We start from the raw sequence: 26,807 nt of genomic DNA on the forward strand, positions 1-26,807 counted from the left end.
TTTTTGATTTTTTCAATTTTTTATTATTATTTTTTATTATTTATTGTTGTTTTTTCAATTTTTAGTTAGTTACCTATAATATTGTTTCTAATTTTAAGTGTCATTAAAATCAAATGTTTTTAACTTAATAATTTTAACATTTCTTAATTTAAAACGAAACATCTTCTATTATATTAAGTTAACAAATTTCGAAAAACGACACCGACCCCGTGACCTCGACACCGTCCTTGAAAAATCTATTTTCAATTATTTTCAAATAAATCAAAATACTTTGCATATATGCTGTTAGAAAATCTTACAAACTATTTTTATGTAACATCTTTTTTCAATTTTAACCCGAAAAAGGGTTATTTTGCAATTTTTTAAGAATTTTTTGATTTTTTCAATTTTTTATTATTATTTTTTATTATTTATTGTTGTTTTTTCAATTTTTAGTTCGTTACCTATAATATTGTGTCTAATTTTAAGTGTCATTAAAATCAAATGTTTTTAACTTAATAATTTTAACATTTCTTAATTTAAAACGAAACATCTTCTATTATATTAAGTTAACAAATTTCGAAAAACGACACCGAACCCGTGACCTCGACACCGTCCTTGAAAAATCTATTTTCAATTATTTTCAAATAAATCAAAATACTTTGCATATATGCTGTTAGAAAATCTTACAAACTATTTTTATGTAACATCTTTTTTCAATTTTAACCCGAAAAAGGGTTATTTTGCAATTTTTTAAGAATTTTTTGATTTTTTCAATTTTTTATTATTATTTTTTATTATTTATTGTTGTTTTTTCAATTTTTAGTTCGTTACCTATAATATTGTGTCTAATTTTAAGTGTCATTAAAATCAAATGTTTTTAACTTAATAATTTTAACATTTCTTAATTTCTTTATTATATTAAGTTAACAAATTTCGAAAAACGACACCGACCCCGTGACCTCGACACCGTCCTTGAAAAATCTATTTTCAATTATTTTCAAATAAATCAAAATACTTTGCATATATGCTGTTAGAAAATCTTACAAACTATTTTTATGTAACATCTTTTTTCAATTTTAACCCGAAAAAGGGTTATTTTGCAATTTTTTAAGAATTTTTTGATTTTTTCAATTTTTTATTATTATTTTTTATTATTTATTGTTGTTTTTTCAATTTTTAGTTAGTAACCTATAATATTGTGTCTAATTTTAAGTGTCATTAAAATCAAATGTTTTTAACTTAATAATTTTAACATTTCTTAATTTAAAACGAAACATCTTCTATTATATTAAGTTAACAAATTTCGAAAAACGACACCGACCCTGTGACCTCGACACCGTCCTTGAAAAATCTATTTTCAATTATTTTCAAATAAATCAAAATACTTTGCATATATGCTGTTAGAAAATCTTACAAACTATTTTTATGTAACATCTTTTTTCAATTTTAACCCGAAAAAGGGTTATTTTGCAATTAGTTAAGAATTTTTTGATTTTTTCAATTTTTTATTATTATTTTTTATTATTTATTGTTGTTTTTTCAATTTTTAGTTCGTTACCTATAATATTGTGTCTAATTTTAAGTGTCATTAAAATCAAATGTTTTTAACTTAATAATTTTAACATTTCTTAATTTCTTTATTATATTAAGTTAACAAATTTCGAAAAACGACACCGACCCCGTGACCTCGACACCGTCCTTGAAAAATCTATTTTCAATTATTTTCAAATAAATCAAAATACTTTGCATATATGCTGTTAGAAAATCTTACAAACTATTTTTATGTAACATCTTTTTTCAATTTTAACCCGAAAAAGGGTTATTTTGCAATTTTTTAAGAATTTTTTGATTTTTTCAATTTTTTATTATTATTTTTTATTATTTATTGTTGTTTTTTCAATTTTTAGTTAGTTACCTATAATATTGTGTCTAATTTTAAGTGTCATTAAAATCAAATGTTTTTAACTTAATAATTTTAACATTTCTTAATTTAAAACGAAACATCTTCTATTATATTAAGTTAACAAATTTCGAAAAACGACACCGACCCCGTGACCTCGACACCGTCCTTGAAAAATCTATTTTCAATTATTTTCAAATAAATCAAAATACTTTGCATATATGCTGTTAGAAAATCTTACAAACTATTTTTATGTAACATCTTTTTTCAATTTTAACCCGAAAAAGGGTTATTTTGCAATTTTTTAAGAATTTTTTGATTTTTTCAATTTTTTATTATTATTTTTTATTATTTATTGTTGTTTTTTCAATTTTTAGTTAGTAACCTATAATATTGTGTCTAATTTTAAGTGTCATTAAAATCAAATGTTTTTAACTTAATAATTTTAACATTTCTTAATTTAAAACGAAACATCTTCTATTATATTAAGTTAACAAATTTCGAAAAACGACACCGACCCCGTGACCTCGACACCGTCCTTGAAAAATCTATTTTCAATTATTTTCAAATAAATCAAAATACTTTGCATATATGCTGTTAGAAAATCTTACAAACTATTTTTATGTAACATCTTTTTTCAATTTTAACCCGAAAAAGGGTTATTTTGCAATTTTTTAAGAATTTTTTGATTTTTTCAATTTTTTATTATTATTTTTTATTATTTATTGTTGTTTTTTCAATTTTTAGTTAGTAACCTATAATATTGTGTCTAATTTTAAGTGTCATTAAAATCAAATGTTTTTAACTTAATAATTTTAACATTTCTTAATTTAAAACGAAACATCTTCTATTATATTAAGTTAACAAATTTCGAAAAACGACACCGACCCCGTGACCTCGACACCGTCCTTGAAAAATCTATTTTCAATTATTTTCAAATAAATCAAAATACTTTGCATATATGCTGTTAGAAAATCTTACAAACTATTTTTATGTAACATCTTTTTTCAATTTTAACCCGAAAAAGGGTTATTTTGCAATTTTTTAAGAATTTTTTGATTTTTTCAATTTTTTATTATTATTTTTTATTATTTATTGTTGTTTTTTCAATTTTTAGTTAGTAACCTATAATATTGTGTCTAATTTTAAGTGTCATTAAAATCAAATGTTTTTAACTTAATAATTTTAACATTTCTTAATTTAAAACGAAACATCTTCTATTATATTAAGTTAACAAATTTCGAAAAACGACACCGACCCTGTGACCTCGACACCGTCCTTGAAAAATCTATTTTCAATTATTTTCAAATAAATCAAAATACTTTGCATATATGCTGTTAGAAAATCTTACAAACTATTTTTATGTAACATCTTTTTTCAATTTTAACCCGAAAAAGGGTTATTTTGCAATTTTTTAAGAATTTTTTGATTTTTTCAATTTTTTATTTTTATTTTTTATTATTTATTGTTGTTTTTTCAATTTTTAGTTAGTAACCTATAATATTGTGTCTAATTTTAAGTGTCATTAAAATCAAATGTTTTTAACTTAATAATTTTAACATTTCTTAATTTAAAACGAAACATCTTCTATTATATTAAGTTAACAAATTTCGAAAAACGACACCGACCCCGTGACCTCGACACCGTCCTTGAAAAATCTATTTTCAATTATTTTCAAATAAATCAAAATACTTTGCATATATGCTGTTAGAAAATCTTACAAACTATTTTTATGTAACATCTTTTTTCAATTTTAACCCGAAAAAGGGTTATTTTGCAATTTTTTAAGAATTTTTTGATTTTTTCAATTTTTTATTATTATTTTTTATTATTTATTGTTGTTTTTTCAATTTTTAGTTAGTAACCTATAATATTGTGTCTAATTTTAAGTGTCATTAAAATCAAATGTTTTTAACTTAATAATTTTAACATTTCTTAATTTAAAACGAAACATCTTCTATTATATTAAGTTAACAAATTTCGAAAAACGACACCGACCCCGTGACCTCGACACCGTCCTTGAAAAATCTATTTTCAATTATTTTCAAATAAATCAAAATACTTTGCATATATGCTGTTAGAAAATCTTACAAACTATTTTTATGTAACATCTTTTTTCAATTTTAACCCGAAAAAGGGTTATTTTGCAATTTTTTAAGAATTTTTTGATTTTTTCAATTTTTTATTATTATTTTTTATTATTTATTGTTGTTTTTTCAATTTTTAGTTAGTTACCTATAATATTGTGTCTAATTTTAAGTGTCATTAAAATCAAATGTTTTTAACTTAATAATTTTAACATTTCTTAATTTAAAACGAAACATCTTCTATTATATTAAGTTAACAAATTTCGAAAAACGACACCGACCCCGTGACCTCGACACCGTCCTTGAAAAATCTATTTTCAATTATTTTCAAATAAATCAAAATACTTTGCATATATGCTGTTAGAAAATCTTACAAACTATTTTTATGTAACATCTTTTTTCAATTTTAACCCGAAAAAGGGTTATTTTGCAATTTTTTAAGAATTTTTTGATTTTTTCAATTTTTTATTATTATTTTTTATTATTTATTGTTGTTTTTTCAATTTTTAGTTAGTAACCTATAATATTGTGTCTAATTTTAAGTGTCATTAAAATCAAATGTTTTTAACTTAATAATTTTAACATTTCTTAATTTAAAACGAAACATCTTCTATTATATTAAGTTAACAAATTTCGAAAAACGACACCGACCCCGTGACCTCGACACCGTCCTTGAAAAATCTATTTTCAATTATTTTCAAATAAATCAAAATACTTTGCATATATGCTGTTAGAAAATCTTACAAACTATTTTTATGTAACATCTTTTTTCAATTTTAACCCGAAAAAGGGTTATTTTGCAATTTTTTAAGAATTTTTTGATTTTTTCAATTTTTTATTATTATTTTTTATTATTTATTGTTGTTTTTTCAATTTTTAGTTAGTAACCTATAATATTGTGTCTAATTTTAAGTGTCATTAAAATCAAATGTTTTTAACTTAATAATTTTAACATTTCTTAATTTAAAACGAAACATCTTCTATTATATTAAGTTAACAAATTTCGAAAAACGACACCGACCCCGTGACCTCGACACCGTCCTTGAAAAATCTATTTTCAATTATTTTCAAATAAATCAAAATACTTTGCATATATGCTGTTAGAAAATCTTACAAACTATTTTTATGTAACATCTTTTTTCAATTTTAACCCGAAAAAGGGTTATTTTGCAATTTTTTAAGAATTTTTTGATTTTTTCAATTTTTTATTATTATTTTTTATTATTTATTGTTGTTTTTTCAATTTTTAGTTAGTAACCTATAATATTGTGTCTAATTTTAAGTGTCATTAAAATCAAATGTTTTTAACTTAATAATTTTAACATTTCTTAATTTAAAACGAAACATCTTCTATTATATTAAGTTAACAAATTTCGAAAAACGACACCGACCCTGTGACCTCGACACCGTCCTTGAAAAATCTATTTTCAATTATTTTCAAATAAATCAAAATACTTTGCATATATGCTGTTAGAAAATCTTACAAACTATTTTTATGTAACATCTTTTTTCAATTTTAACCCGAAAAAGGGTTATTTTGCAATTTTTTAAGAATTTTTTGATTTTTTCAATTTTTTATTATTATTTTTTATTATTTATTGTTGTTTTTTCAATTTTTAGTTAGTAACCTATAATATTGTGTCTAATTTTAAGTGTCATTAAAATCAAATGTTTTTAACTTAATAATTTTAACATTTCTTAATTTAAAACGAAACATCTTCTATTATATTAAGTTAACAAATTTCGAAAAACGACACCGACCCCGTGACCTCGACACCGTCCTTGAAAAATCTATTTTCAATTATTTTCAAATAAATCAAAATACTTTGCATATATGCTGTTAGAAAATCTTACAAACTATTTTTATGTAACATCTTTTTTCAATTTTAACCCGAAAAAGGGTTATTTTGCAATTTTTTAAGAATTTTTTGATTTTTTCAATTTTTTATTATTATTTTTTATTATTTATTGTTGTTTTTTCAATTTTTAGTTAGTTACCTATAATATTGTGTCTAATTTTAAGTGTCATTAAAATCAAATGTTTTTAACTTAATAATTTTAACATTTCTTAATTTAAAACGAAACATCTTCTATTATATTAAGTTAACAAATTTCGAAAAACGACACCGAACCCGTGACCTCGACACCGTCCTTGAAAAATCTATTTTCAATTATTTTCAAATAAATCAAAATACTTTGCATATATGCTGTTAGAAAATCTTACAAACTATTTTTATGTAACATCTTTTTTCAATTTTAACCCGAAAAAGGGTTATTTTGCAATTTTTTAAGAATTTTTTGATTTTTTCAATTTTTTATTATTATTTTTTATTATTTATTGTTGTTTTTTCAATTTTTAGTTCGTTACCTATAATATTGTGTCTAATTTTAAGTGTCATTAAAATCAAATGTTTTTAACTTAATAATTTTAACGTTTCTTAATTTAAAACGAAACATCTTCTATTATATTAAGTTAACAAATTTCGAAAAACGACACCGACCCTGTGACCTCGACACCGTCCTTGAAAAATCTATTTTCAATTATTTTCAAATAAATCAAAATACTTTGCATATATGCTGTTAGAAAATCTTACAAACTATTTTTATGTAACATCTTTTTTCAATTTTAACCCGAAAAAGGGTTATTTTGCAATTTTTTAAAAATTTTTTGATTTTTTCAATTTTTTATTATTATTTTTTATTATTTATTGTTGTTTTTTCAATTTTTAATTAGTAACCTATAATATTGTGTCTAATTTTAAGTGTCATTAAAATCAAATGTTTTTAACTTAATAATTTTAACATTTCTTAATTTAAAACGAAACATCTTCTATTATATTAAGTTAACAAATTTCGAAAAACGACACCGACCCCGTGACCTCGACACCGTCCTTGAAAAATCTATTTTCAATTATTTTCAAATAAATCAAAATACTTTGCATATATGCTGTTAGAAAATCTTACAAACTATTTTTATGTAACATCTTTTTTCAATTTTAACCCGAAAAAGGGTTATTTTGCAATTTTTTAAGAATTTTTTGATTTTTTCAATTTTTTATTATTATTTTTTATTATTTATTGTTGTTTTTTCAATTTTTAGTTAGTTACCTATAATATTGTGTCTAATTTTAAGTGTCATTAAAATCAAATGTTTTTAACTTAATAATTTTAACATTTCTTAATTTAAAACGAAACATCTTCTATTATATTAAGTTAACAAATTTCGAAAAACGACACCGACCCTGTGACCTCGACACCGTCCTTGAAAAATCTATTTTCAATTATTTTCAAATAAATCAAAATACTTTGCATATATGCTGTTAGAAAATCTTACAAACTATTTTTATGTAACATCTTTTTTCAATTTTAACCCGAAAAAGGGTTATTTTGCAATTTTTTAAGAATTTTTTGATTTTTTCAATTTTTTATTATTATTTTTTATTATTTATTGTTGTTTTTTCAATTTTTAGTTCGTTACCTATAATATTGTGTCTAATTTTAAGTGTCATTAAAATCAAATGTTTTTAACTTAATAATTTTAACATTTCTTAATTTAAAACGAAACATCTTCTATTATATTAAGTTAACAAATTTCGAAAAACGACACCGACCCCGTGACCTCGACACCGTCCTTGAAAAATCTATTTTCAATTATTTTCAAATAAATCAAAATACTTTGCATATATGCTGTTAGAAAATCTTACAAACTATTTTTATGTAACATCTTTTTTCAATTTTAACCCGAAAAAGGGTTATTTTGCAATTTTTTAAGAATTTTTTGATTTTTTCAATTTTTTATTATTATTTTTTATTATTTATTGTTGTTTTTTCAATTTTTAGTTCGTTACCTATAATATTGTGTCTAATTTTAAGTGTCATTAAAATCAAATGTTTTTAACTTAATAATTTTAACATTTCTTAATTTAAAACGAAACATCTTCTATTATATTAAGTTAACAAATTTCGAAAAACGACACCGACCCCGTGACCTCGACACCGTCCTTGAAAAATCTATTTTCAATTATTTTCAAATAAATCAAAATACTTTGCATATATGCTGTTAGAAAATCTTACAAACTATTTTTATGTAACATCTTTTTTCAATTTTAACCCGAAAAAGGGTTATTTTGCAATTTTTTAAGAATTTTTTGATTTTTTCAATTTTTTATTATTATTTTTTATTATTTATTGTTGTTTTTTCAATTTTTAGTTAGTAACCTATAATATTGTGTCTAATTTTAAGTGTCATTAAAATCAAATGTTTTTAACTTAATAATTTTAACATTTCTTAATTTAAAACGAAACATCTTCTATTATATTAAGTTAACAAATTTCGAAAAACGACACCGACCCTGTGACCTCGACACCGTCCTTGAAAAATCTATTTTCAATTATTTTCAAATAAATCAAAATACTTTGCATATATGCTGTTAGAAAATCTTACAAACTATTTTTATGTAACATCTTTTTTCAATTTTAACCCGAAAAAGGGTTATTTTGCAATTTTTTAAGAATTTTTTAATTTTTTCAATTTTTTATTATTATTTTTTATTATTTATTGTTGTTTTTTCAATTTTTAGTTAGTTACCTATAATATTGTTTCTAATTTTAAGTGTCATTAAAATCAAATGTTTTTAACTTAATAATTTTAACATTTCTTAATTTAAAACGAAACATCTTCTATTATATTAAGTTAACAAATTTCGAAAAACGACACCGACCCCGTGACCTCGACACCGTCCTTGAAAAATCTATTTTCAATTATTTTCAAATAAATCAAAATACTTTGCCTATATGCTGTTAGAAAATCTTACAAACTTTTTTTATGTAACATCTTTTTTCAATTTTAACCCGAAAAAGGGTTATTTTGCAATTTTTTAAAAAATTTTGATTTTTTTAATTTTTTATTATTATTTTTTATTATTATTTTTTATTATTTATTGTTGTTTTTTCAATTTTTAGTTCGTTATCTATAATATTGTGTCTAATTTTAAGTGTCATTAAAATCAAATGTTTTTAACTTAATAATTTTAACATTTCTTAATTTAAAACGAAACATCTTCTATTATATTAAGTTAACAAATTTCGAAAAACGACACCGACCCTGTGACCTCGACACCGTCCTTGAAAAATCTATTTTCAATTATTTTCAAATAAATCAAAATACTTTGCATATATGCTGTTAGAAAATCTTACAAACTATTTTTATGTAACATCTTTTTTCAATTTTAACCCGAAAAAGGGTTATTTTGCAATTTTTTAAGAATTTTTTGATTTTTTCAATTTTTTATTATTATTTTTTATTATTTATTGTTGTTTTTTCAATTTTTAGTTCGTTACCTATAATATTGTGTCTAATTTTAAGTGTCATTAAAATCAAATGTTTTTAACTTAATAATTTTAACATTTCTTAATTTAAAACGAAACATCTTCTATTATATTAAGTTAACAAATTTCGAAAAACGACACCGACCCCGTGACCTCGACACCGTCCTTGAAAAATCTATTTTCAATTATTTTCAAATAAATCAAAATACTTTGCATATATGCTGTTAGAAAATCTTACAAACTATTTTTATGTAACATCTTTTTTCAATTTTAACCCGAAAAAGGGTTATTTTGCAATTTTTTAAGAATTTTTTGATTTTTTCAATTTTTTATTATTATTTTTTATTATTTATTGTTGTTTTTTCAATTTTTAGTTAGTAACCTATAATATTGTGTCTAATTTTAAGTGTCTTGAAAATCAAATGTTTTTAACTTAATAATTTTAACGTTTCTTAATTTAAAACGAAACATCTTCTATTATATTAAGTTAACAAATTTCGAAAAACGACACCGACCCTGTGACCTCGACACCGTCCTTGAAAAATCTATTTTCAATTATTTTCAAATAAATCAAAATACTTTGCATATATGCTGTTAGAGAATCTTACAAACTTTTTTTATGTAACATCTTTTTTCAATTTTAACCCGAAAAAGGGTTATTTTGCAATTTTTTAAGAATTTTTTAATTTTTTCAATTTTTTATTATTATTTTTTATTATTTATTGTTGTTTTTTCAATTTTTAGTTAGTTACCTATAATATTGTTTCTAATTTTAAGTGTCATTAAAATCAAATGTTTTTAACTTAATAATTTTAACATTTCTTAATTTAAAACGAAACATCTTCTATTATATTAAGTTAACAAATTTCGAAAAACGACACCGACCCCGTGACCTCGACACCGTCCTTGAAAAATCTATTATTATTGTTATTATTGTTGTTTTTTCAATTTTTAGTTAGTAACCTATAATATTGTATCTAATTTTAAGTGTCATTAAAATCAAATGTTTTTAACTTAATAATTTTAACGTTTCTTAATTTAAAACGAAACATCTTCTATTATATTAAGTTAACAAATTTCGAAAAACGACACCGACCCTGTGACCTCGACACCGTCCTTGAAAAATCTATTTTCAATTATTTTCAAATAAATCAAAATACTTTGCATATATGCTGTTAGAAAATCTTACAAACTATTTTTATGTAACATCTTTTTTCAATTTTAACCCGAGAAAGGGTTTTTTTCAATTTTTTAAAAATTTTTTGATTTTTTCAATTTTTTATTATTATTTTTTATTATTTATTGTTGTTTTTTCAATTTTTAGTTAGTAACCTATAATATGGTGTCTAATTTTAAGTGTCATTAAAATCAAATGTTTTTAACTTAATAATTTTAACGTTTCTTAATTTAAAACGAAACATCTTCTATTATATTAAGTTAACAAATTTCGAAAAACGACACCGACCCTGTGACCTCGACACCGTCCTTGAAAAATCTATTTTCAATTATTTTCAAATAAATCAAAATACTTTGCATATATGCTGTTAGAAAATCTTACAAACTATTTTTATGTAACATCTTTTTTCAATTTTAACCCGAAAAAGGGTTATTTTGCAATTTTTTAAGAATTTTTTGATTTTTTCAATTTTTTATTATTATTTTTTATTATTTATTGTTGTTTTTTCAATTTTTAGTTAGTTACCTATAATATTGTGTCTAATTTTAAGTGTCATTAAAATCAAATGTTTTTAACTTAATAATTTTAACATTTCTTAATTTAAAACGAAACATCTTCTATTATATTAAGTTAACAAATTTCGAAAAACGACACCGAACCCGTGACCTCGACACCGTCCTTGAAAAATCTATTTTCAATTATTTTCAAATAAATCAAAATACTTTGCATATATGCTGTTAGAAAATCTTACAAACTATTTTTATGTAACATCTTTTTTCAATTTTAACCCGAAAAAGGGTTATTTTGCAATTTTTTAAGAATTTTTTGATTTTTTCAATTTTTTATTATTATTTTTTATTATTTATTGTTGTTTTTTCAATTTTTAGTTCGTTACCTATAATATTGTGTCTAATTTTAAGTGTCATTAAAATCAAATGTTTTTAACTTAATAATTTTAACATTTCTTAATTTAAAACGAAACATCTTCTATTATATTAAGTTAACAAATTTCGAAAAACGACACCGACCCTGTGACCTCGACACCGTCCTTGAAAAATCTATTTTCAATTATTTTCAAATAAATCAAAATACTTTGCATATATGCTGTTAGAAAATCTTACAAACTATTTTTATATAACATCTTTTTTCAATTTTAACCCGACAAAGGGTTATTTTGCAATTTTTTAAAAATTTTTTGATTTTTTCAATTTTTTATTATTTATTGTTGTTTTTTCAATATTTAGTTAGTAACCTATAATATTGTGTCTAATTTTAAGTGTCTTTAAAATCAAATGTTTTTAACTTAATAATTTTAACATTTCTTAATTTAAAACGAAACATCTTCTATTATATTAAGTTAACAAATTTCGAAAAACGACACCGACCCCGTGACCTCGACACCGTCCTTGAAAAATCTATTTTCAATTATTTTCAAATAAATCAAAATACTTTGCATATATGCTGTTAGAAAATCTTACAAACTATTTTTATGTAACATCTTTTTTCAATTTTAACCCGAAAAAGGGTTATTTTGCAATTTTTTAAGAATTTTTTGATTTTTTCAATTTTTTATTATTATTTTTTATTATTTATTGTTGTTTTTTCAATTTTTAGTTAGTTACCTATAATATTGTGTCTAATTTTAAGTGTCATTAAAATCAAATGTTTTTAACTTAATAATTTTAACATTTCTTAATTTAAAACGAAACATCTTCTATTATATTAAGTTAACAAATTTCGAAAAACGACACCGACCCCGTGACCTCGACACCGTCCTTGAAAAATCTATTTTCAATTATTTTCAAATAAATCAAAATACTTTGCATATATGCTGTTAGAAAATCTTACAAACTATTTTTATGTAACATCTTTTTTCAATTTTAACCCGAAAAAGGGTTATTTTGCAATTTTTTAAGAATTTTTTGATTTTTTCAATTTTTTATTATTATTTTTTATTATTTATTGTTGTTTTTTCAATTTTTAGTTAGTAACCTATAATATTGTGTCTAATTTTAAGTGTCATTAAAATCAAATGTTTTTAACTTAATAATTTTAACATTTCTTAATTTAAAACGAAACATCTTCTATTATATTAAGTTAACAAATTTCGAAAAACGACACCGACCCTGTGACCTCGACACCGTCCTTGAAAAATCTATTTTCAATTATTTTCAAATAAATCAAAATACTTTGCATATATGCTGTTAGAAAATCTTACAAACTATTTTTATGTAACATCTTTTTTCAATTTTAACCCGAAAAAGGGTTATTTTGCAATTTTTTAAGAATTTTTTGATTTTTTCAATTTTTTATTATTATTTTTTATTATTTATTGTTGTTTTTTCAATTTTTAGTTAGTTACCTATAATATTGTGTCTAATTTTAAGTGTCATTAAAATCAAATGTTTTTAACTTAATAATTTTAACATTTCTTAATTTAAAACGAAACATCTTCTATTATATTAAGTTAACAAATTTCGAAAAACGACACCGACCCCGTGACCTCGACACCGTCCTTGAAAAATCTATTTTCAATTATTTTCAAATAAATCAAAATACTTTGCATATATGCTGTTAGAAAATCTTACAAACTATTTTTATGTAACATCTTTTTTCAATTTTAACCCGAAAAAGGGTTATTTTGCAATTTTTTAAAAAATTTTTGATTTTTTCAATTTTTTATTATTATTTTTTATTATTTTTTATTTATTGTTGTTTTTTCAATTTTTAGTTCGTTATCTATAATATTGTGTCTAATTTTAAGTGTCATTAAAATCAAATGTTTTTAACTTAATAATTTTAACATTTCTTAATTTAAAACGAAACATCTTCTATTATATTAAGTTAACAAATTTCGAAAAACGACACCGACCCTGTGACCTCGACACCGTCCTTGAAAAATCTATTTTCAATTATTTTCAAATAAATCAAAATACTTTGCATATATGCTGTTAGAAAATCTTACAAACTATTTTTATGTAACATCTTTTTTCAATTTTAACCCGAAAAAGGGTTATTTTGCAATTTTTTAAGAATTTTTTGATTTTTTCAATTTTTTATTATTATTTTTTATTATTTATTGTTGTTTTTTCAATTTTTAGTTAGTTACCTATAATATTGTGTCTAATTTTAAGTGTCATTAAAATCAAATGTTTTTAACTTAATAATTTTAACATTTCTTAATTTAAAACGAAACATCTTCTATTATATTAAGTTAACAAATTTCGAAAAACGACACCGACCCCGTGACCTCGACACCGTCCTTGAAAAATCTATTTTCAATTATTTTCAAATAAATCAAAATACTTTGCATATATGCTGTTAGAAAATCTTACAAACTATTTTTATGTAACATCTTTTTTCAATTTTAACCCGAAAAAGGGTTATTTTGCAATTTTTTAAGAATTTTTTGATTTTTTCAATTTTTTATTATTATTTTTTATTATTTATTGTTGTTTTTTCAATTTTTAGTTAGTAACCTATAATATTGTGTCTAATTTTAAGTGTCATTAAAATCAAATGTTTTTAACTTAATAATTTTAACATTTCTTAATTTAAAACGAAACATCTTCTATTATATTAAGTTAACAAATTTCGAAAAACGACACCGACCCTGTGACCTCGACACCGTCCTTGAAAAATCTATTTTCAATTATTTTCAAATAAATCAAAATACTTTGCATATATGCTGTTAGAAAATCTTACAAACTATTTTTATGTAACATCTTTTTTCAATTTTAACCCGAAAAAGGGTTATTTTGCAATTTTTTAAGAATTTTTTGATTTTTTCAATTTTTTATTATTATTTTTTATTATTTATTGTTGTTTTTTCAATTTTTAGTTAGTTACCTATAATATTGTGTCTAATTTTAAGTGTCATTAAAATCAAATGTTTTTAACTTAATAATTTTAACATTTCTTAATTTAAAACGAAACATCTTCTATTATATTAAGTTAACAAATTTCGAAAAACGACACCGACCCCGTGACCTCGACACCGTCCTTGAAAAATCTATTTTCAATTATTTTCAAATAAATCAAAATACTTTGCATATATGCTGTTAGAAAATCTTACAAACTATTTTTATGTAACATCTTTTTTCAATTTTAACCCGAAAAAGGGTTATTTTGCAATTTTTTAAGAATTTTTTGATTTTTTCAATTTTTTATTATTATTTTTTATTATTTATTGTTGTTTTTTCAATTTTTAGTTAGTTACCTATAATATTGTGTCTAATTTTAAGTGTCATTAAAATCAAATGTTTTTAACTTAATAATTTTAACATTTCTTAATTTAAAACGAAACATCTTCTATTATATTAAGTTAACAAATTTCGAAAAACGACACCGACCCTGTGACCTCGACACCGTCCTTGAAAAATCTATTTTCAATTATTTTCAAATAAATCAAAATACTTTGCATATATGCTGTTAGAAAATCTTACAAACTATTTTTATGTAACATCTTTTTTCAATTTTAACCCGAAAAAGGGTTATTTTGCAATTTTTTAAAAATTTTTTGATTTTTTCAATTTTTTATTATTTTTTATTATTTATTGTTGTTTTTTCAATTTTTAGTTAGTAACCTATAATATTGTGTCTAATTTTAAGTGTCATTAAAATCAAATGTTTTTAACTTAATAATTTTAACATTTCTTAATTTAAAACGAAACATCTTCTATTATATTAAGTTAACAAATTTCGAAAAACGACACCGACCCCGTGACCTCGACACCGTCCTTGAAAAATCTATTTTCAATTATTTTCAAATAAATCAAAATACTTTGCATATATGCTGTTAGAGAATCTTACAAACTTTTTTTATGTAACATCTTTTTTCAATTTTAACCCGAAAAAGGGTTATTTTGCAATTTTTTAAGAATTTTTTGATTTTTTCAATTTTTTATTATTATTTTTTATTATTTATTGTTGTTTTTTCAATTTTTAGTTAGTTACCTATAATATTGTGTCTAATTTTAAGTGTCATTAAAATCAAATGTTTTTAACTTAATAATTTTAACATTTCTTAATTTAAAACGAAACATCTTCTATTATATTAAGTTAACAAATTTCGAAAAACGACACCGACCCTGTGACCTCGACACCGTCCTTGAAAAATCTATTTTCAATTATTTTCAAATAAATCAAAATACTTTGCATATATGCTGTTAGAGAATCTTACAAACTTTTTTTATGTAACATCTTTTTTCAATTTTAACCCGAAAAAGGGTTATTTTGCAATTTTTTAAGAATTTTTTGATTTTTTCAATTTTTTATTATTATTTTTTATTATTTATTGTTGTTTTTTCAATTTTTAGTTAGTTACCTATAATATTGTTTCTAATTTTAAGTGTCATTAAAATCAAATGTTTTTAACTTAATAATTTTAACATTTCTTAATTTAAAACGAAACATCTTCTATTATATTAAGTTAACAAATTTCGAAAAACGACACCGACCCTGTGACCTCGACACCGTCCTTGAAAAATCTATTTTCAATTATTTTCAAATAAATCAAAATACTTTGCATATATGCTGTTAGAAAATCTTACAAACTATTTTTATGTAACATCTTTTTTCAATTTTAACCCGAAAAAGGGTTATTTTGCAATTTTTTAAGAATTTTTTGATTTTTTCAATTTTTTATTATTATTTTTTATTATTTATTGTTGTTTTTTCAATTTTTAGTTCGTTACCTATAATATTGTGTCTAATTTTAAGTGTCATTAAAATCAAATGTTTTTAACTTAATAATTTTAACATTTCTTAATTTAAAACGAAACATCTTCTATTATATTAAGTTAACAAATTTCGAAAAACGACACCGACCCGTGACCTCGACACCGTCCTTGAAAAATCTATTTTCAATTATTTTCAAATAAATCAAAATACTTTGCATATATGCTGTTAGAAAATCTTACAAACTATTTTTATGTAACATCTTTTTTCAATTTTAACCCGAAAAAGGGTTATTTTGCAATTTTTTAAGAATTTTTTGATTTTTTCAATTTTTTATTATTATTTTTTATTATTTATTGTTGTTTTTTCAATTTTTAGTTAGTAACCTATAATATTGTGTCTAATTTTAAGTGTCATTAAAATCAAATGTTTTTAACTTAATAATTTTAACGTTTCTTAATTTAAAACGAAACATCTTCTATTATATTAAGTTAACAAATTTCGAAAAACGACACCGACCCTGTGACCTCGACACCGTCCTTGAAAAATCTATTTTCAATTATTTTCAAATAAATCAAAATACTTTGCATATATGCTGTTAGAAAATCTTACAAACTATTTTTATGTAACATCTTTTTTCAATTTTAACCCGAAAAAGGGTTATTTTGCAATTTTTTAAGAATTTTTTGATTTTTTCAATTTTTTATTATTATTTTTTATTATTTATTGTTGTTTTTTCAATTTTTAGTTCGTTACCTATAAAATTGTGTCTAATTTTAAGTGTCATTAAAATCAAATGTTTTTAACTTAATAATTTTAACATTTCTTAATTTAAAACGAAACATCTTCTATTATATTAAGTTAACAAATTTCGAAAAACGACACCGACCCCGTGACCTCGACACCGTCCTTGAAAAATCTATTTTCAATTATTTTCAAATAAATCAAAATACTTTGCATATATGCTGTTAGAAAATCTTACAAACTATTTTTATGTAACATCTTTTTTCAATTTTAACCCGAAAAAGGGTTATTTTGCAATTTTTTAAAAAATTTTTGATTTTTTAATTTTTTTTATTTTTTATTATTATTTTTTATTATTTATTGTTGTTTTTTCAATTTTTAGTTAGTTACCTATAATATTGTGTCTAATTTTAAGTGTCATTAAAATCAAATGTTTTTAACTTAATAATTTTAACATTTCTTAATTTAAAACGAAACATCTTCTATTATATTAAGTTAACAAATTTCGAAAAACGACACCGACCCTGTGACCTCGACACCGTCCTTGAAAAATCTATTTTCAATTATTTTCAAATAAATCAAAATACTTTGCATATATGCTGTTAGAAAATCTTACAAACTATTTTTATGTAACATCTTTTTTCAATTTTAACCCGAAAAAGGGTTATTTTGCAATTTTTTAAGAATTTTTTGATTTTTTCAATTTTTTATTATTATTTTTTATTATTTATTGTTGTTTTTTCAATTTTTAGTTAGTTACCTATAATATTGTGTCTAATTTTAAGTGTCATTAAAATCAAATGTTTTTAACTTAATAATTTTAACATTTCTTAATTTAAAACGAAACATCTTCTATTATATTAAGTTAACAAATTTCGAAAAACGACACCGACCCCGTGACCTCGACACCGTCCTTGAAAAATCTATTTTCAATTATTTTCAAATAAATCAAAATACTTTGCATATATGCTGTTAGAAAATCTTACAAACTATTTTTATGTAACATCTTTTTTCAATTTTAACCCGAAAAAGGGTTATTTTGCAATTTTTTAAAAATTTTTTGATTTTTTCAATTTTTTATTATTATTTTTTATTATTTATTGTTGTTTTTTCAATTTTTAGTTAGTAACCTATAATATTGTGTCTAATTTTAAGTGTCATTAAAATCAAATGTTTTTAACTTAATAATTTTAACACTTCTTAATTTAAAACGAAACATCTTCTATTATATTAAGTTAACAAATTTCGAAAAACGACACCGACCCTGTGACCTCGACACCGTCCTTGAAAAATCTATTTTCAATTATTTTCAAATAAATCAAAATACTTTGCATATATGCTGTTAGAAAATCTTACAAACTATTTTTATGTAACATCTTTTTTCAATTTTAACCCGAAAAAGGGTTATTTTGCAATTTTTTAAGAATTTTTTGATTTTTTCAATTTTTTATTATTATTTTTTATTATTTATTGTTGTTTTTTCAATTTTTAGTTAGTTACCTATAATATTGTGTCTAATTTTAAGTGTCATTAAAATCAAATGTTTTTAACTTAATAATTTTAACATTTCTTAATTTAAAACGAAACATCTTCTATTATATTAAGTTAACAAATTTCGAAAAACGACACCGACCCCGTGACCTCGACACCGTCCTTGAAAAATCTATTTTCAATTATTTTCAAATAAATCAAAATACTTTGCATATATGCTGTTAGAAAATCTTACAAACTATTTTTATGTAACATCTTTTTTCAATTTTAACCCGAAAAAGGGTTATTTTGCAATTTTTTAAGAATTTTTTGATTTTTTCAATTTTTTATTATTATTTTTTATTATTTATTGTTGTTTTTTCAATTTTTAGTTAGTTACCTATAATATTGTGTCTAATTTTAAGTGTCATTAAAATCAAATGTTTTTAACTTAATAATTTTAACATTTCTTAATTTAAAACGAAACATCTTCTATTATATTAAGTTAACAAATTTCGAAAAACGACACCGACCCTGTGACCTCGACACCGTCCTTGAAAAATCTATTTTCAATTATTTTCAAATAAATCAAAATACTTTGCATATATGCTGTTAGAAAATCTTACAAACTATTTTTATGTAACATCTTTTTTCAATTTTAACCCGAAAAAGGGTTATTTTGCAATTTTTTAAAATTTTTTGATTTTTTCAATTTTTTATTATTATTTTTTATTATTTATTGTTGTTTTTTCAATTTTTAGTTAGTAACCTATAATATTGTGTCTAATTTTAAGTGTCATTAAAATCAAATGTTTTTAACTTAATAATTTTAACATTTCTTAATTTAAAACGAAACATCTTCTATTATATTAAGTTAACAAATTTCGAAAAACGACACCGACCCTGTGACCTCGACACCGTCCTTGAAAAATCTATTTTCAATTATTTTCAAATAAATCAAAATACTTTGCATATATGCTGTTAGAGAATCTTACAAACTTTTTTTATGTAACATCTTTTTTCAATTTTAACCCGAAAAAGGGTTATTTTGCAATTTTTTAAGAATTTTTTGATTTTTTCAATTTTTTATTATTATTTTTTATTATTTATTGTTGTTTTTTCAATTTTTAGTTAGTTACCTATAATATTGTGTCTAATTTTAAGTGTCATTAAAATCAAATGTTTTTAACTTAATAATTTTAACATTTCTTAATTTAAAACGAAACATCTTCTATTATATTAAGTTAACAAATTTCGAAAAACGACACCGACCCCGTGACCTCGACACCGTCCTTGAAAAATCTATTTTCAATTATTTTCAAATAAATCAAAATACTTTGCATATATGCTGTTAGAAAATCTTACAAACTATTTTTATGTAACATCTTTTTTCAATTTTAACCCGAAAAAGGGTTATTTTGCAATTTTTTAAGAATTTTTTGATTTTTTCAATTTTTTATTATTATTTTTTATTATTTATTGTTGTTTTTTCAATTTTTAGTTAGTTACCTATAATATTGTGTCTAATTTTAAGTGTCATTAAAATCAAATGTTTTTAACTTAATAATTTTAACATTTCTTAATTTAAAACGAAACATCTTCTATTATATTAAGTTAACAAATTTCGAAAAACGACACCGACCCCGTGACCTCGACACCGTCCTTGAAAAATCTATTTTCAATTATTTTCAAATAAATCAAAATACTTTGCATATATGCTGTTAGAAAATCTTACAAACTATTTTTATGTAACATCTTTTTTCAATTTTAACCCGAAAAAGGGTTATTTTGCAATTTTTTAAGAATTTTTTGATTTTTTCAATTTTTTATTATTATTTTTTATTATTTATTGTTGTTTTTTCAATTTTTAGTTAGTTACCTATAATATTGTGTCTAATTTTAAGTGTCATTAAAATCAAATGTTTTTAACTTAATAATTTTAACATTTCTTAATTTAAAACGAAACATCTTCTATTATATTAAGTTAACAAATTTCGAAAAACGACACCGACCCGTGACCTCGACACCGTCCTTGAAAAATCTATTTTCAATTATTTTCAAATAAATCAAAATACTTTGCATATATGCTGTTAGAAAATCTTACAAACTATTTTTATGTAACATCTTTTTTCAATTTTAACCCGAAAAAGGGTTATTTTGCAATTTTTTAAGAATTTTTTGATTTTTTCAATTTTTTATTATTATTTTTTATTATTTATTGTTGTTTTTTCAATTTTTAGTTAGTAACCTATAATATTGTGTCTAATTTTAAGTGTCATTAAAATCAAATGTTTTTAACTTAATAATTTTAACATTTCTTAATTTAAAACGAAACATCTTCTATTATATTAAGTTAACAAATTTCGAAAAACGACACCGACCCTGTGACCTCGACACCGTCCTTGAAAAATCTATTTTCAATTATTTTCAAATAAATCAAAATACTTTGCATATATGCTGTTAGAAAATCTTACAAACTATTTTTATGTAACATCTTTTTTCAATTTTAACCCGAAAAAGGGTTATTTTGCAATTTTTTAAGAATTTTTTGATTTTTTCAATTTTTTATTATTATTTTTTATTATTTATTGTTGTTTTTTCAATTTTTAGTTAGTTACCTATAATATTGTGTCTAATTTTAAGTGTCATTAAAATCAAATGTTTTTAACTTAATAATTTTAACATTTCTTAATTTAAAACGAAACATCTTCTATTATATTAAGTTAACAAATTTCGAAAAACGACACCGACCCCGTGACCTCGACACCGTCCTTGAAAAATCTATTTTCAATTATTTTCAAATAAATCAAAATACTTTGCATATATGCTGTTAGAAAATCTTACAAACTATTTTTATGTAACATCTTTTTTCAATTTTAACCCGAAAAAGGGTTATTTTGCAATTTTTTAAAAATTTTTGATTTTTTATTTTTTCAATTTTTTATTATTATTTTTTATTATTTATTGTTGTTTTTTCAATTTTTAGTTAGTTACCTATAATATTGTGTCTAATTTTAAGTGTCATTAAAATCAAATGTTTTTAACTTAATAATTTTAACATTTCTTAATTTAAAACGAAACATCTTCTATTATATTAAGTTAACAAATTTCGAAAAACGACACCGACCCTGTGACCTCGACACCGTCCTTGAAAAATCTATTTTCAATTATTTTCAAATAAATCAAAATACTTTGCATATATGCTGTTAGAAAATCTTACAAACTATTTTTATGTAACATCTTTTTTCAATTTTAACCCGAAAAAGGGTTATTTTGCAATTTTTTAAGAATTTTTTGATTTTTTCAATTTTTTATTATTATTTTTTATTATTTATTGTTGTTTTTTCAATTTTTAGTTAGTTACCTATAATATTGTGTCTAATTTTAAGTGTCATTAAAATCAAATGTTTTTAACTTAATAATTTTAACATTTCTTAATTTAAAACGAAACATCTTCTATTATATTAAGTTAACAAATTTCGAAAAACGACACCGACCCCGTGACCTCGACACCGTCCTTGAAAAATCTATTTTCAATTATTTTCAAATAAATCAAAATACTTTGCATATATGCTGTTAGAAAATCTTACAAACTATTTTTATGTAACATCTTTTTTCAATTTTAACCCGAAAAAGGGTTATTTTGCAATTTTTTAAGAATTTTTTGATTTTTTCAATTTTTTATTATTATTTTTTATTATTTATTGTTGTTTTTTCAATTTTTAGTTAGTAACCTATAATATTGTGTCTAATTTTAAGTGTCATTAAAATCAAATGTTTTTAACTTAATAATTTTAACATTTCTTAATTTAAAACGAAACATCTTCTATTATATTAAGTTAACAAATTTCGAAAAACGACACCGACCCTGTGACCTCGACACCGTCCTTGAAAAATCTATTTTCAATTATTTTCAAATAAATCAAAATACTTTGCATATATGCTGTTAGAAAATCTTACAAACTATTTTTATGTAACATCTTTTTTCAATTTTAACCCGAAAAAGGGTTATTTTGCAATTTTTTAAGAATTTTTTGATTTTTTCAATTTTTTATTATTATTTTTTATTATTTATTGTTGTTTTTTCAATTTTTAGTTAGTAACCTATAATATTGTGTCTAATTTTAAGTGTCATTAAAATCAAATGTTTTTAACTTAATAATTTTAACATTTCTTAATTTAAAACGAAACATCTTCTATTATATTAAGTTAACAAATTTCGAAAAACGACACCGACCCCGTGACCTCGACACCGTCCTTGAAAAATCTATTTTCAATTATTTTCAAATAAATCAAAATACTTTGCATATATGCTGTTAGAAAATCTTACAAACTATTTTTATGTAACATCTTTTTTCAATTTTAACCCGAAAAAGGGTTATTTTGCAATTTTTTAAGAATTTTTTGATTTTTTCAATTTTTTATTATTATTTTTTATTATTTATTGTTGTTTTTTCAATTTTTAGTTAGTTACCTATAATATTGTGTCTAATTTTAAGTGTCATTAAAATCAAATGTTTTTAACTTAATAATTTTAACATTTCTTAATTTAAAACGAAACATCTTCTATTATATTAAGTTAACAAATTTCGAAAAACGACACCGACCCCGTGACCTCGACACCGTCCTTGAAAAATCTATTTTCAATTATTTTCAAATAAATCAAAATACTTTGCATATATGCTGTTAGAAAATCTTACAAACTATTTTTATGTAACATCTTTTTTCAATTTTAACCCGAAAAAGGGTTATTTTGCAATTTTTTAAGAATTTTTTGATTTTTTCAATTTTTTATTATTATTTTTTATTATTTATTGTTGTTTTTTCAATTTTTAGTTAGTAACCTATAATATTGTGTCTAATTTTAAGTGTCATTAAAATCAAATGTTTTTAACTTAATAATTTTAACATTTCTTAATTTAAAACGAAACATCTTCTATTATATTAAGTTAACAAATTTCGAAAAACGACACCGACCCTGTGACCTCGACACCGTCCTTGAAAAATCTATTTTCAATTATTTTCAAATAAATCAAAATACTTTGCATATATGCTGTTAGAAAATCTTACAAACTTTTTTTATGTAACATCTTTTTTCAATTTTAACCCGAAAAAGGGTTATTTTGCAATTTTTTAAGAATTTTTTGATTTTTTCAATTTTTTATTATTATTTTTTATTATTTATTGTTGTTTTTTCAATTTTTAGTTAGTTACCTATAATATTGTGTCTAATTTTAAGTGTCATTAAAATCAAATGTTTTTAACTTAATAATTTTAACATTTCTTAATTTAAAACGAAACATCTTCTATTATATTAAGTTAACAAATTTCGAAAAACGACACCGACCCCGTGACCTCGACACCGTCCTTGAAAAATCTATTTTCAATTATTTTCAAATAAATCAAAATACTTTGCATATATGCTGTTAGAAAATCTTACAAACTATTTTTATGTAACATCTTTTTTCAATTTTAACCCGAAAAAGGGTTATTTTGCAATTTTTTAAAAATTTTTTGATTTTTTCAATTTTTTATTATTATTTTTTATTATTTATTGTTGTTTTTTCAATTTTTAGTTAGTTACCTATAATATTGTGTCTAATTTTAAGTGTCATTAAAATCAAATGTTTTTAACTTAATAATTTTAACATTTCTTAATTTAAAACGAAACATCTTCTATTATATTAAGTTAACAAATTTCGAAAAACGACACCGACCCGTGACCTCGACACCGTCCTTGAAAAATCTATTTTCAATTATTTTCAAATAAATCAAAATACTTTGCATATATGCTGTTAGAAAATCTTACAAACTATTTTTATGTAACATCTTTTTTCAATTTTAACCCGAAAAAGGGTTATTTTGCAATTTTTTAAGAATTTTTTGATTTTTTCAATTTTTTATTATTATTTTTTATTATTTATTGTTGTTTTTTCAATTTTTAGTTCGTTACCTATAATATTGTGTCTAATTTTAAGTGTCATTAAAATCAAATGTTTTTAACTTAATAATTTTAACATTTCTTAATTTAAAACGAAACATCTTCTATTATATTAAGTTAACAAATTTCGAAAAACGACACCGACCCGTGACCTCGACACCGTCCTTGAAAAATCTATTTTCAATTATTTTCAAATAAATCAAAATACTTTGCATATATGCTGTTAGAAAATCTTACAAACTATTTTTATGTAACATCTTTTTTCAATTTTAACCCGAAAAAGGGTTATTTTGCAATTTTTTAAAATTTTTTGATTTTTTCAATTTTTTATTATTATTTTTTATTATTTATTGTTGTTTTTTCAATTTTTAGTTAGTAACCTATAATATTGTGTCTAATTTTAAGTGTCATTAAAATCAAATGTTTTTAACTTAATAATTTTAACATTTCTTAATTTAAAACGAAACATCTTCTATTATATTAAGTTAACAAATTTCGAAAAACGACACCGACCCCGTGACCTCGACACCGTCCTTGAAAAATCTATTTTCAATTATTTTCAAATAAATCAAAATACTTTGCATATATGCTGTTAGAAAATCTTACAAACTATTTTTATGTAACATCTTTTTTCAATTTTAACCCGAAAAAGGGTTATTTTGCAATTTTTTAAGAATTTTTTGATTTTTTCAATTTTTTATTATTATTTTTTATTATTTATTGTTGTTTTTTCAATTTTTAGTTAGTTACCTATAATATTGTGTCTAATTTTAAGTGTCATTAAAATCAAATGTTTTTAACTTAATAATTTTAACATTTCTTAATTTAAAACGAAACATCTTCTATTATATTAAGTTAACAAATTTCGAAAAACGACACCGACCCTGTGACCTCGACACCGTCCTTGAAAAATCTATTTTCAATTATTTTCAAATAAATCAAAATACTTTGCATATATGCTGTTAGAAAATCTTACAAACTATTTTTATGTAACATCTTTTTTCAATTTTAACCCGAAAAAGGGTTATTTTGCAATTTTTTAAGAATTTTTTGATTTTTTCAATTTTTTATTATTATTTTTTATTATTTATTGTTGTTTTTTCAATTTTTAGTTAGTTACCTATAATATTGTGTCTAATTTTAAGTGTCATTAAAATCAAATGTTTTTAACTTAATAATTTTAACATTTCTTAATTTAAAACGAAACATCTTCTATTATATTAAGTTAACAAATTTCGAAAAACGACACCGACCCGTGACCTCGACACCGTCCTTGAAAAATCTATTTTCAATTATTTTCAAATAAATCAAAATACTTTGCATATATGCTGTTAGAAAATCTTACAAACTATTTTTATGTAACATCTTTTTTCAATTTTAACCCGAAAAAGGGTTATTTTGCAATTTTTTAAGAATTTTTTGATTTTTTCAATTTTTTATTATTATTTTTTATTATTTATTGTTGTTTTTTCAATTTTTAGTTAGTTACCTATAATATTGTGTCTAATTTTAAGTGTCATTAAAATCAAATGTTTTTAACTTAATAATTTTAACATTTCTTAATTTAAAACGAAACATCTTCTATTATATTAAGTTAACAAATTTCGAAAAACGACACCGACCCCGTGACCTCGACACCGTCCTTGAAAAATCTATTTTCAATTATTTTCAAATAAATCAAAATACTTTGCATATATGCTGTTAGAAAATCTTACAAACTATTTTTATGTAACATCTTTTTTCAATTTTAACCCGAAAAAGGGTTATTTTGCAATTTTTTAAGAATTTTTTGATTTTTTCAATTTTTTATTATTATTTTTTATTATTTATTGTTGTTTTTTCAATTTTTAGTTAGTTACCTATAATATTGTGTCTAATTTTAAGTGTCATTAAAATCAAATGTTTTTAACTTAATAATTTTAACATTTCTTAATTTAAAACGAAACATCTTCTATTATATTAAGTTAACAAATTTCGAAAAACGACACCGACCCCGTGACCTCGACACCGTCCTTGAAAAATCTATTTTCAATTATTTTCAAATAAATCAAAATACTTTGCATATATGCTGTTAGAAAATCTTACAAACTATTTTTATGTAACATCTTTTTTCAATTTTAACCCGAAAAAGGGTTATTTTGCAATTTTTTAAGAATTTTTTGATTTTTTCAATTTTTTATTATTATTTTTTATTATTTATTGTTGTTTTTTCAATTTTTAGTTAGTAACCTATAATATTGTGTCTAATTTTAAGTGTCATTAAAATCAAATGTTTTTAACTTAATAATTTTAACATTTCTTAATTTAAAACGAAACATCTTCTATTATATTAAGTTAACAAATTTCGAAAAACGACACCGACCCCGTGACCTCGACACCGTCCTTGAAAAATCTATTTTCAATTATTTTCAAATAAATCAAAATACTTTGCATATATGCTGTTAGAAAATCTTACAAACTATTTTTATGTAACATCTTTTTTCAATTTTAACCCGAAAA

The sequence above is a fragment of the Leptopilina boulardi genome, unplaced genomic scaffold (assembly GCF_019393585.1).
Source record: "Leptopilina boulardi isolate dan_hultmark-lab unplaced genomic scaffold, ZJU_Lbou_2.1 LbouV2_2, whole genome shotgun sequence".
Classification (NCBI taxonomy): domain Eukaryota; kingdom Metazoa; phylum Arthropoda; class Insecta; order Hymenoptera; family Figitidae; genus Leptopilina; species Leptopilina boulardi.